General features: G+C 39.4%; 1 long non-coding RNA gene across 1 annotated transcript in view; it reads left to right on the top strand.

Annotated features, from left to right (window-relative positions):
* Positions 1–13247, top strand: part of LOC133101528 (uncharacterized) — a 149864-nt gene that overhangs the window by 116297 nt on the left and 20320 nt on the right. Inside the window, exon 3 of the long non-coding RNA XR_009702654.1 lies at positions 1381–1475. This is a non-coding gene — a long non-coding RNA (uncharacterized LOC133101528). The remainder of the gene's footprint in view (positions 1–1380; positions 1476–13247) is intronic.

A 13247-nucleotide genomic window follows, 5' to 3' on the forward strand; every position in this document is an offset into this window, starting at 1 on the left:
GAAGGTTTATATAGAGAGCACAGTCATATACCTATCATCCAGCCTAATAAATAACACATTAAGAAAAACAGATGGAAGCCCCTTGGGTATTCTCCTCATTCACTTTCCCTTCCACCTCCACAGAGGTAACCAGCATCTGGAATCTGGTGGTTATCATTCTCATTCATGTCTAGAAATGTTACCATATATTTTTACCTACCCCCAAATTTATAGAATTATTGTTGAATTGGTTTATCGTCTCAGTTATGCAGGATGAATAAGTTCTAGAGATCTGCTGTACAGCATAGTACCTACAGTTAACAAGATTGTATTGTGCACTTAAATATTTGTTAAGAGGGTAGATTTTGTGTTGTGTTCTTTCTTACCACAAAAGGAAGGAAGGAAGGCAGATGGAAACTTTTGGAAGTAGGGACATATCTATTACTTTGATGTGGTGATAGTTTCACAGGTGTGTGCATATGTCCAAACTCATTAAAATATACACATTAAATATGTGCAGCTTTTTGTTTTTGGCCTTGCCACGTGGCTTGTGGGATCTCAGTCCCCCCACCAGAGATTGAACCCCAGGCTGCAGCAGTCAAAGCCCGGAATCCTAACCACTAGGCAACCAGGGAACTCCCATGTGCAGCTTTTTATATAGCAATTATACCTCAATAAAGCTGTTAGAAAACTATAGAAATGATATCACACTGCATGTATCATTCTGCAACTTGATTTTTTCACTCAATATTTTTATTTTTGGGGATCTCCTCAGGTTGATACATTTAGCACTATTTCTTTTTCATTCACTTTCATTGTTCTACAGTATTCTATGACTTAATGACACAACTTCACTTTCTGTTTTCAACATTAGAACCCTATGATTTTAAAATTCAGAATCTTTACTGTAGCGATGCCTTTGTATTTTCTTAAGATTAGTTCCTTTCCTTCTCAGGTTGCATTCTGCAGTAGTGAAGATTAGTGAATCCCAGTAATTTTCTTTTTTTAAGTTACTCCATGACAGGGGAAGCCCTAGGTAAATTTTATCTTCCACTGTCTTTATCGTGACTTGCAACCTCAAATGTGTTAACCTGTGCAAAGTGCTTGGAAGGGAATGAGGCACAGAGTAAGTGCTGGAGAAGTATCTTCTGAGCTCTGGGAGCATTAGGGTAAGAAACCAGACTGTCTCGGTGTGAATCTCAACTGTGCTACTTGGTACCTGTATGTGACTTTGGGCAAGTTACTCAGCCTTTCTGTGCTTCAATTCCCTGATCTGTAAAATGAGGGTATAATAATAGTCCCTACCTCATAGGGCTGTCTTGAGGACTAAATGAATAAATGAGAATATGCAGAGAACACAGAACATACCCAGCCAGTAGTAAGTTGTTTTTGTTATTTCAGGTTCCTCGTGCCCTCACTCCAGGCATTGTGCACTCTGGTCCCTGCACTCTCTGCCGTCTCGGAACCTGGATACTCCAGCTCTTGCCAAGGTGCTGGTGAGTTGCTACATCGCTCCTTTCAGAGGTATTTCCCTTTAAGACACTCATGCTGAATGAGCCTGATGGTGAGCGCACCTTCCTGGTGCCACACTTCTATTTCCATCTTGTCTAGACCATCTGCATCCATTCATCTTCCTTCGCAAGGTGTTATGACACAGAGACTTTCAAATATACGTTGTTTTCCTTTCTACACGAATGTACATTTTTGTTGAAAAAGCTGCTAGGAGCTGAACTGGTGACATGACTTAAACTTTGAAAAGTTTTTTTCCTTTCCTTTCAGCTTAATGCTTCTTACTCATGCCACGTTTCTTTCCTCTAGCTGGAGGTAGTGGGTGGGAACAATGGTCTGAGCCTTGTTTGGTAGGAAATCCAGTCTCTCTCACCTCATTGGGTTTTTCCCAAGAAGTCTGACAGAGTCTCACACATAATTAGAGCTGTGGCCTCTCCATCTGATGCTGTCTGCTTTTGCATTGCCGTTCCACGAACCTTTTGTTTCAGTGAGTCACAGACCTGCTGCCGCCCTCATTGCCCATTTGCTGCTAACCTTTAGGCACTCTGCTCCCCTCCCGCTAGGCTCAGACCCAGGCGTGGACCCAGATCGAACACAGTCCCTGGAACCCATCTTCCTTGAAGCTCCATCTGCCCACTTGGTCAGGCTGTTGTCTCCATTTGGGCAATTTTTGTTTTTGTTTTTGTTTTCAATGCTGGACTTTCTCTTCCCTCAGTCTGGTTTCTTTCAGGGAACCCTTGTACCATATAATGGGCACATGTCCAAACTCCAATTGCTGGTCAGGTTTCAGTTCTTTCCTACAGAGCTCCGGGGCCTATGCAGAGTAGGGTCCCTGGCCATTCCATGTCAGGAAACAGTCTGACCTGCTTGGAGCACACAGGAGGCATCTAGGGGTGGGGTGGCCTGCTTCTTCAAGTCATCCTGAAGGACCGCTCTTTGTACCCAAGATAATATCAGCTGCTTGAGTTTCTAGGTGGATATGGCAGTCACTTTATAAGCAGAAAGCCCAGAACCTGTAAAGCTTTAAAAAATGACAATTATTTGAGTATTGAAATAAGAGTGTTCTTGTGAAACCACAAGAATGTAAAATATCAGCGATGGAAAAATTTAAAATCCTAGACAATGTTCTGTCTGTAGGATATGAAAGGATTATGAGAGTCTTTATGATTGACAAGTATCTAAAGAAACTGATATAACACGGTTCCCTTCATAATGTTGCATATTAACCAAGTACTGTTTTGTACCACAAACATTGTTGACACTAGAACTGACCATTGCCAGGCTGTGTTCTGTAAAGCAGGCTATGGTGATGAACACAGGGAAGCTCCCTGCTCTCATGGAGCTTATGTTCTAGAAGTTTTGGATTTGATTAGACTATATTCTAGGAAATTTGGGAATCTAGTCATTTTATATGCAGAAAAGGTGGCTCTTCTTAGTATGAAAGCATATATTATGAGAGAACTGTCTGTTTGAGGATAAGGGGAAAAATGAATGTTCAGAAAATAGTGAAGACGTCAGATGTGAGTATAATTAAAATATAATATGAAAAATGCTATGGTAGCATATAAACAAGATATACCTTAGAATAATGGGCATTAATCAGATTTCACAAGATGGTAAATTTAGGCTTTAATAACAACCTAATAAACGAGTTTCAGGAAACAGCACCAAGCTGGACCAGACGAGAGACTTCCCTAGCTGAGAATCAAGGAGACATGCAGGAGGTAATTACAGGATAGCTCAGGACATCTGAAATATAAGAGAGGAGTCTCACGAGCAGATATGGGTAGACCTTTCTCCCTGAGGGTCAGAGGTGGAGGCAGGTCAGACAGCGGTTATAATATCTGGGGGAATGGTGGAGGCATGTCTAATATAATAAAATAGCCAGAAGCCCAGATTCATAGCTTGAGAAGCTCTGCTTTCTGGTTAGGCTTTGCATCATTGCGAAATAGAAATAACAGGTTATTAAAATAATTCAAATTCCTACTAAAAGGAAGTCTCAATAACAGAAATCTCTTGCAATTCAAAGTTTATTATATGAAAATTATACAATAATTGGTAGGATAACATATGGTTCCTTTTCCCAATTTCCACTTAAGAAAAGGAACAGACTTTAGTCACATTAGATGGGGTTAGAATAGGGCAGGAAAACTTTATTCTCCTCCAGAATACTCTCAATTTAGTTGTAATAATAATATGTCTTTCATATAGAAAGATGAAACTTTTGAACCACCATTAAGAGGGAATATCTTTTGAGGGTTCCCCTAACCACCCCCTCAAAGGTGAGGTAATTGGATTGGTGCCCTGGTCTCACCTGATCACTCAATAGCTAACATGCTGGCTACCAAATATATGTGTGCAAAGTACTAGGAACATAAAGAGGCATGAGATGTGATGTATATTCCCAACCTTCATAGAACTTAAAATCTTGAGAGAAAGACACAAGAAAAAGCAACACCAGGTAGGATAGCATTAAGGTATAGACTAAGGTCTTGGATCAGAAACCAGCTGTGTTGCCCATACACAAACCTGGAACCTTGATAGAAGAAGAATGTGTAAGCAACTGAGGCTAGACATTTCTCCAAACAATTTCTCAGGACAATTCTCTAAAAATAAATTTCCAAAAAGTCAATATGTCGAAATTGATGAATTATGGAAGATTTTTTTCAAAGTTTTAGTTTTGTTATAGTCTTTCCACCTTTTCATAAGGATTTATCTGTCCAATTTAGCTGGATGCTAATTTCACACATATTTTACACTCCATATGCCTAGTATTTTTCAAATGCTTAATGCTTTATCTGTGAATGTGTGGTCTTTTAAAAAATATCCGGTTTATTGCTGGACTATTTAAGGCTCATCTGTTATTGGGACTTAAGGGTTTATATTCTTTCAGATCCCTACTATTCCTCTTGAGATCTAAGTAAAGAAAGGGGAAGCCCAAATGGGAAAGGGAAACCTATTTGAAGCCATGAAAACACAGACATTACTGAATTGTTTCAGCAATGTTTTATTGTCAGAAAAAGATTCAAAAGATAAATCTGTATGGGCTGCCTGGGGATTATGTTATGGGAATTTTGATTATCAAATAACTAAGATTTACTCCAAGAGGCATATTTGTAGTCATTCCTTGCTAGGGATAAAAGAGGATGATGTAAGCTTCAAGAGTAAAGTAATGTGTGATATATTTTGGAAGAAATAACTGGAAAAAAATAACAAGAACTTCTGGCTTGATGTTCCAGGAATACAGCTAAGCAGACCAAGATTTTATTAAAAGAGAAAAATTGCATATTACAGAAACGAGAAGACAATGTTGCGTGGGTAAAAAGGCACTGTGATGTTTTAAGCTGGATGAATAAAATAGAAGATGACAATGGAAATATGAATAGGTGGCATAGAAATGGGGGCTAGAAAAAGCCAGATGTACAAATATTTTTTCTGGGAGCAGAGAGAAGTTCATGTTGATAAATGAAACCACTGTGAACCTGCCTTATAAATGAACGTGTGAATTTTGAGGAGTTGGTTGACTTTTGCTCACATGGTTAGAATACTGGGAAAGTTGCATTTAAAATTTTTTTTAAATTTTATATTGTAGCATAGTTGACTAAGAATGTTGTGTTAGTTTCAGGTGTACAGCAAAGTGATTCAGTTATATACATATACATGTATCCATTCTTTTTCAAATTGTTTTCCCATTTAGGTTATTACAGAATATTGAGTAGAGTTCCCTGTGCTATACAGTAGGTCCTTGTTGGTTATCTATTTTAAATATAGTAATGTGTACATGTCAAGTCAGACAGGGAAAGTTGCATTTAATGAAGAGATAAAAAATCTTGATTTGAGGAGGAACATATTTTTTCTAGGCTTTTAACGTATTTGAATAGAAAACATAAGATAAAGAGAAGATGAAAAAATTAGAGGTAACCAGATTTGATCCTGCCTGTATTTTGTAGAAGCAGAGAAAAGATCTCTTGAGGGAAAAAGAAAATATTTTTATTAATTAAAGAGAGAACACTTATTCAGAGGGATTGGAGAACAGAAGGTATAGGAAAAAATTTCCCTGTGTGATGCATCAACCTGATTCTTATTTTGTGACCACTAACCTGTTAGAAGGTACTATCTGCTTAACATGCTTTTACTTTTTAATTTTATTTTTAGCTGTTAGAAGAACCAAAAGGACATTGCTATAATTCAACACTGCTGGCAACATTATGTTGGGACATAAATTCCAAGAACTGTACTATATAGAGTAAGGGCAAGATTGTGTGAGAGTAAGATAGGATAGGAAAAGAAGAGAGGAATAATGAAAACGGACACCATAACCATGTTCAGAAGAGAACAATGAAAGTAGAGTGGAGCACTGGGGAAAGTGCTCTGGCTGAGGCCCAAATCGTCAGAGAAAGGCTTTCGAAAATTAGAGAAGTCATAGAGAATGTGTCAAGTCTTATTTGATACCCCAATGTGTATCGGTCCGGTGGGGAGTAGAAAGTTTAAGCATCTTTGTATTTAGAGAGAAGATCCCATGATCGTGTGCTTCCTGTCTAACTTCCTTCCCTTTAAGTGTGTCATTTTGTCCCCTTCAGTGTTATGTGGGATCCCAAGTCAGTAGGTCACAGATTCCGTAAGCCTGTGGAGAACAGTGCAGGCAAGAAAGGCAAACCCATATTAGGAATATGTGTGGATTTCAGTCTAGATAAATTACTGCATATTCCAGGGTGAAAAGAGTCTAGTGTAATCAACTTGACACCAAGTTGGTCTGGAGAGCTGGTGCCATATTGGCTGCTCAGAATTTCTCTCTGTTGCTGGCAGGTTTGGACGTTCAGCAGAAGCAAAATTGAAATCAGCTCTGGAGAGTGGGAGCCCATGCAGTTAGGCTCATGCCCCCGTCCGGATCACCGTGGCTGTCCTGTTCATGTCCACATTGTGCCAAGACGGGACAGAGGCTGCTGATGGCCCCTGGCAGTCATTCTGTCTACTTCTTGTTTATTGTCTTCTCTGCGATAGGTGTTCTCTGATGGATAAAATGCAGTACATTTCCCCACTCTCACAGGTGCCTCCATATATGCCTTTCCAGACATTTGTGTCTTCAATCTTACGATTTATTCTTTAAGCCGTATTTATTCTTGACTCATACCCTTCTCTTTCCACACAAAGTGGATAACCAGGTGGACTGCCTAAAGCCCTATGTATTGAGAGGATTTCCCTCCCCACTTCCTTTCAGGGCTGCTCTGAATTGGGCTGTACAGCGGCAACCATCTATTTTCGGCTTATACTCACATATGGAGTTGATCAGGCTGTGAAACAAACTTGGCCATTTCCCTCCTCCATTAGCTGATCATAGTGGACTCCCCATGGAGCCATAGATATGAGCTGGGAGAGAGGTACTGGTGTGATGGTGGTAGATAACACGAGGGTCTGGGGCAGCTGCTATGCAGCTTATTTACACCTGATCCCAAATGTACCATTTGTATCTTATGGGATGCTGCTGGGCCCACCCGACCTTATGGTTTGGTGGGTCTGGTAGAACTCAGCTTGTGGTGGACATGCATGTCCCATATAGTCTGTCACATGTCTTCTGTGAGAGAAGAATCTCTTAATTCACTTAAGTTTCTGTAGTTGGGTCTTTTATCAGCAGCTGAATACAATTTCTAACTGACACAAAACTTTACATCTCACAACGTGATACTCGAACTGTGTTGTGTAAGCTACTGTCAGTCCTTGACTTTGCTAGCAGTGGCAATAAAATCAGAAACTAGTGCCAGAATATAGACCAATTTCGTCACTAAACACACTGTTCAACTAATTTTTTTGGGGGGGTTGCAAGATGTTCTCAATCAATGAAGCAGTATGATGATTTATTTTCTGGTGTAAGCTCTTTATCTCATGACGGACTGGTAGCAAAGAGTTTGTATACTGTCACCTTAAGAAGCACCGATCTAAGAGATACATCCCGAAGTGTAATTCTGAGACAGATGCACTGGGAGATAAGCATTCAATTGTTGATTCCATTTTGAAATTTAAACCTGTCATTATTGACTGGGACTATTGAGAAATCTTTTTTTTTTATAAATTTATTTATTTATATTTATTTTTGGCTGTGTTGGGTCTTCATTTCTGTGCGAGGGCTTTCTCCAGTTGCGGCGAGCGGGGGCCACTCTTCATCGCGGTGCGCGGGCCTCTCACTATCGTGGCCTCTCTTGTTGTGGAGCACAGGCTCCAGATGCGCAGGCTCAGTAGTTGCGGCTCACGGGCCCTGTTGCTCCGCGGCATGTGGGATCTTCCCAGACCAGGGCTCGAACCCGTGTCCCCTGCGTTGGCAGGCAGATTCTTAACCACTGCACCACCAGGGAAGCCCGAGAAATCTTCTTTTAAGGAATCCCTTAACTACCTCACTTGGAAGCATGATAGTGAAAAATTATTACACATGATTTGGTTTCACAGACTTCTGTAATCACAGCAGTGTCTGACATTTTGTTTACTTGAAAGCAAAATAAAAACTTTTCATTACATGCTTCTTAGTATGCCATTTGTCTGACAGCAAACTTTGCATACCACAAAGCAGTTGTTTTACACGTAGATTCGGCTTCAGTTTCAGAGTGGAGATCGAATTACATGGTTTGCCAATACATGTAGTAAGTGCTAAATATATGGCAGCTATTATTCTTATTTGAACTTGGGTTAGTTCAACACTATTCGACCCCCATCCCCCAGATTCTACTGTGTTTATCAGAATGCATTTTGTATGGATGGAAATAAATGGACAGACCTGCGTAAACCTTTAAGGAAAATCTTTATTACTGCTAAAATTACTTAGCTAAGCCCCAACCTGAACCACTACACTTCTATCTTTATCTGTAGAAAACCATGGAATAAACACCAATAGCTACTCACTGCTCTAGATCCCATAACTCTTTCAACTTTCTAGTGAGGGTTAAAATGCTCTATTTCAAGATCATATTATTCTTGGGAAGCACTTATTCTGACTGTATGCACAACTTTTCTTTCCATATGAATTCAATTGGCATTAATTCCATTAGAAATTCTGCCGTAGAAAATCTTTCCTCATTGCCAAATGATCGAATGGTACGATTCTCATCATCTTTTTAGTCTAATGAGGTCAGCCTTCTGGATATGGTAAGGATAATGCTTTCTTAACTACAGAACTCAATTTCCCTACTCTGCCTTTCAAGGAAATGTACTCTTTGAAGAAATTCTATAGCCAAGTAGAAGACATTTCTAACTAAGTCATCTGCGAATCAGTGGAGGATGCTCATATAAAGAGGGACAATAGCTAGAATTTCTACTTTTGAACAAAAATGGTCTGTGACAACTGGGCATGACCAGGTTAGCATCTTAAATTTTTATGGGATTAGAAAGGGAAGAAACTAATTTTTCTTCTCAACAGTGACTGAAACTGAAAAAACAAAAACACAGGAAAGAGAGAAGGTCCAGGTGGGAGAGGGAGGCTGGAGAGGGTGGAATGCAACCGAAGAAAGCATCACCAGTGGGACTCGGAATGGCTCAGGTTTCCTTCCCTTTTTAGGTCAGTCCTTGGGGGGTGAATTACGTGCTCTCCTGTCTTGTGTTTCTTCTCACTTTTCTTATTCTAGGGACTTAATGTATTTGTATTTAATTCAACGTATAGGAGAAGAAATCATGTCACTGTTCTATGCTTTAATTACCTCATAAGCATATCTGATACTAAAAATATTTAACAACTGGTATGGCATGGGCACTGACCAATTAGAAAAAACACTGTAATCAATCAGAAGGTTCATGAGCCACAAGTAGAGAAGCCATATAATTAACTGTCCAAATCAGGACACGGTGGAGGGTGAAATGAGCATATTAAAAATTATGCCAGAATGAGAGGCATAAACAGGGGCCATCCCAAGCAAACTTGGAGGTATGGTCACTCCAGTCATAAATAAAGAGTAATGTGTGTACTGGCTGAATAAAATTAAAAGTTTGGCTTGGAGTCTTTTTCAAATCTGTAACATTTTATGTATCCATTGAACATATTTAGTCTTAAGAGTATTTGATACATTTGTCTAACACTGGTTTCTAGAGCACATTTCTAAAAGAATCCAGCCTACATGAGGGAGCAGCCTTTAGACACGCCTGCAGGAAGAGTGACAACAGGGTTTAGACTCTGCTAATACCCTAGGCAGATACACAGATTTACATGTAGCTATAGCTACAGATATAAACAGATACAGATATTCAAAACTATCATCATATTTTGTAATTTTTTTTTATTATTTGGTTGCACCGGGTCTTAGTTGTGGCAGGCGGGCTCCTTAGTTGTGGCATGCAAACTCTTAGTTTTGGTATGCCTGTGGAATCTAGTTCCCTGACCAGGAATTGAACCCGAGGCCCCTGCATTGGGAGCGCGGAGTACTAACCACTGCGCCACCAGGGAAGTCCCTATCATGTTTCGGAGTGTTTACTGTTAGCCGGGCTTTTTCAGTTTTAGATGAATCCTGAAATTGATGATGAAATTGAGGTCAATTCAGGAAGGTAAATGGTGTGACCTCCGGACTCATAACCTCTTTATCACTTCTATGTGATGGGATCGGAGCTACGTGAGAGCACCTCCCACTACCAAACACCTCCCTTATTGCTGATACTTTGCTTCCTTGCTTAGGGTCTTGTAGAGCAGGGGACAGACAAATAAATCTACCACTTATAATTCCATACAAAATTTGCTGTGATACATGTAGAGCAAACGAAATCATATGGGTAAGGGAAAACTTCCTGCTGAAGGACTGCTCGAGGTGAATTTTTAAGGATGGGTAGGAAATAACCAGAAGCAAAGGGATCTGTGTGTGCAAAGACACCCAGCACGAAACCCTGCATGACACGTTTGGGGAATAATAAGTATTTGGGGATAGTTGGTGGTCTTCATGCTCAGTTGATTAAGGTGACAGCATTCTTTACACCTTCAGGAATCATTTCAAAAGGCTTCCAGTGTAGTAACAATGTGATTTATTTGCACTTTAGGAAGAACTTTCTGGCAGAGGTGTGGCAGACAGATTAGTGAGAGGCCAGCTTGGTGGCAGAGAGATCAGTTAGGAATTATAGGAATTTAGATGAAACGTTATGGTTTTGAAAAACCATCCATCTCCCCCTTCCTTAGTTCCAAAGCACTCTGAGTCATAAATAAAGTGTGAAAATAGCAGAAGAATGAACAAGAACAGCCTAAGGATCTAGGTTATTAAGTGGAGGATAGATGCTTGGAAGCTTCAAAGGAGATGAAGAGATCAAGCAAATGGAAGATGAGAGGAAGGGAGGGAGGGAGGGAGGGAAAAAAGAGGGAGGGAGGCGTGGGGAGGAAGAGAGAGGGAGGGAGAGAGGGGGATAGGGGAGAGAGAGAGAGAGAGAGAATCCCTCCTGTTGCTTACTTCCCATCTTTGCTCTACTTTTTGTTTCCTTTGCCCAACTCTGCCCTTGCAACTACGCTCAATAGTTTTTCCTTTGCTTCCTTCTCCTAAATATAACTACCTCAGTTTCTTTGTATTCTTAAAAAGGGAAGAGTACTGCAGTAAGACAAGTGAGATCAAACCAGAAAAGTCTTTGCCAAGTTGTGGACTTGTTGATAAGTTCTTCTTATCTCCTTTACTTCTTACCTTAGACATCCTCCTTGTCACTGAAGAAGGTGGTAAGTGACATTGAGGCAAGGAAGGACCCAGAACATTCACTAATGAATGTTCAATCATTAGTGATTTAGTTAAACCCATTGACTTATGACTGATTCAGTGTCATGTGTATGAAGTGATTCACCCTGAACCACTTTAAAACTGCTTTTGCCCTTCTCTGTGCTTCTTGAATCATCTTCCTTCTCGCCTCATTGCTACGTAAGCTTTCCTCTCTGACTCTCATTGCTTGGGATTTTATCTATCACATTCCTACCTTTGCTCCCCGTTTAATGTAATGAAAGCTGCCACCTGTACACTAGCCAGGCTGTTCTCTTTAGCACAGGAAGCAAAACAGTCCACTTTTAAAAAAGAAAATAAGCTTTTACCCTAAATGTAGTGAAAATGTAATGCTTTACTATTTAGGTTGAAGTTAATGCAAATAAATAGAAGAGAGAAAGAGAATGAAGAATAAAGAAAGCTAGAAGATTAAAAAAAAAATAAAAAAGTAAGACTGCAGAAAGTGACCAGGAAATAGAGTAGTTTTGTTTGTGCATTTATGTCTGTGTTTTTCTAATAGTTGTTGGAATTGCTCCATGTGGTTCTATTTATTCTATTAATAAAATCTGATGATTTAAGACATTAGAAATAGGGAATGGAAAAATAATGTATTTTCCAGCCAAACCAAACCCAGCCCTTAGCTCTTATTTTCTGAGGTTGGCCCCCTATAGACCTTACTTTTACCAACTGCTAGCATCACAGAAGCCACGAAAACCTCAGATTAAAAAAAAGAGCCCTAATGATTTTAAATTAAAGAAAATTCAAATTTGAGAACTAAATAACTTTTTGAATTATTATTGGGTATAGACTACTTATATTTCTAACCTTTCCTCTTGTTATACATTTAGGATAACATTCACCACACCCAAAAAAATCTAATTTAAGTGTTGGAAAGATTGAGCAAAACAAAAGTTCTAGGAATAAAAGCAGAAAATAAGCACATCCTTTCATCTAAGTTTTGGACTAAAAGACCCCACCATAAGGTAGAAATAATGTATGAGGGACTTTTTCATGCTTGACACACACTTTTAGTATAAGATTCTTCTGCAAGAAGCTTCTAAAGAATAGAAATATTCATAAAACAGCTTATGTAAGTACCATATAACTAATCCATGAACAATTTAGTTCCACTCAGGCATTTAGAAGGTAAATGTTATCCATTTCTATATATTTAAAATTTTCAGCCAAAACTATTTTAGCCATATAACTTTACAGCATACAGAAAAAAAAATACACACAAAAGTAAAAAATGTGTTTTGCAATGAATCTGCCACTGATATGATATGAGTGTGCAATTAAATGGGCCATGCTGGAGAAAGGAAAGATTGGCTACTGGGTGGATGCCAGTGGTATCCTTTGACGCTTCTTGGCTTCATGTGTTCCTGATCAGGCAGCCAGGGATCTGGCAAACCCAGGCCAGGAAGGTAGAAAACAGAACAGATTTTACTTTCAATTATGGGGTTGAGAGGCAATGGGACATAGAACACACATTTGATCTGCTGTCAAATATTTTATTTCAAAGCCGAACACTAAATTGTAGCATAGAATTGTTACTTTTAAAGAAATTTTTTTCTTATTTGCTTATTCTGAACTTCACTGTGGCATTTTATGATGGTATAGTGTAAGGAGTACTAAATTCAAAGACTAAAAACCTGACCAGGTGTGGTTAGCTACGTGACCGTGGGCTAGTTACTTAAGCACTCGAAGCCTCTGTTTCCCTGTCTAGAAAATGATGTGATTGGCCTAGATGATTATAAATTGTATTGAGTGGCCCTTGGGTAAATCTGGCTTGCAGATGTACTTTTGGCCTTTGCAGTATCACAAGATGTGTTAACTAGTAACCAATATTAAAAAAGCAGGACATTTCACTAAAACATAGATTTCTGGCTTCTCTTGAAAAATTGGAAGGTCTGGTAACTCAGGACCCACAGTTTTATGGAGCAAAAATATGCTGGTACTGAGTGCATCAGATACCTTTTGATCTAATTGGGAATGTTCTCTTTAGGCTGTCCCATTGCCAGCCACTGGACCCATTCAACTCACTACATTTATTTACTTTACCCACCT

Source organism: Eubalaena glacialis, chromosome 11 (assembly GCF_028564815.1).
Source record: "Eubalaena glacialis isolate mEubGla1 chromosome 11, mEubGla1.1.hap2.+ XY, whole genome shotgun sequence".
NCBI classification, from domain to species: domain Eukaryota; kingdom Metazoa; phylum Chordata; class Mammalia; order Artiodactyla; family Balaenidae; genus Eubalaena; species Eubalaena glacialis.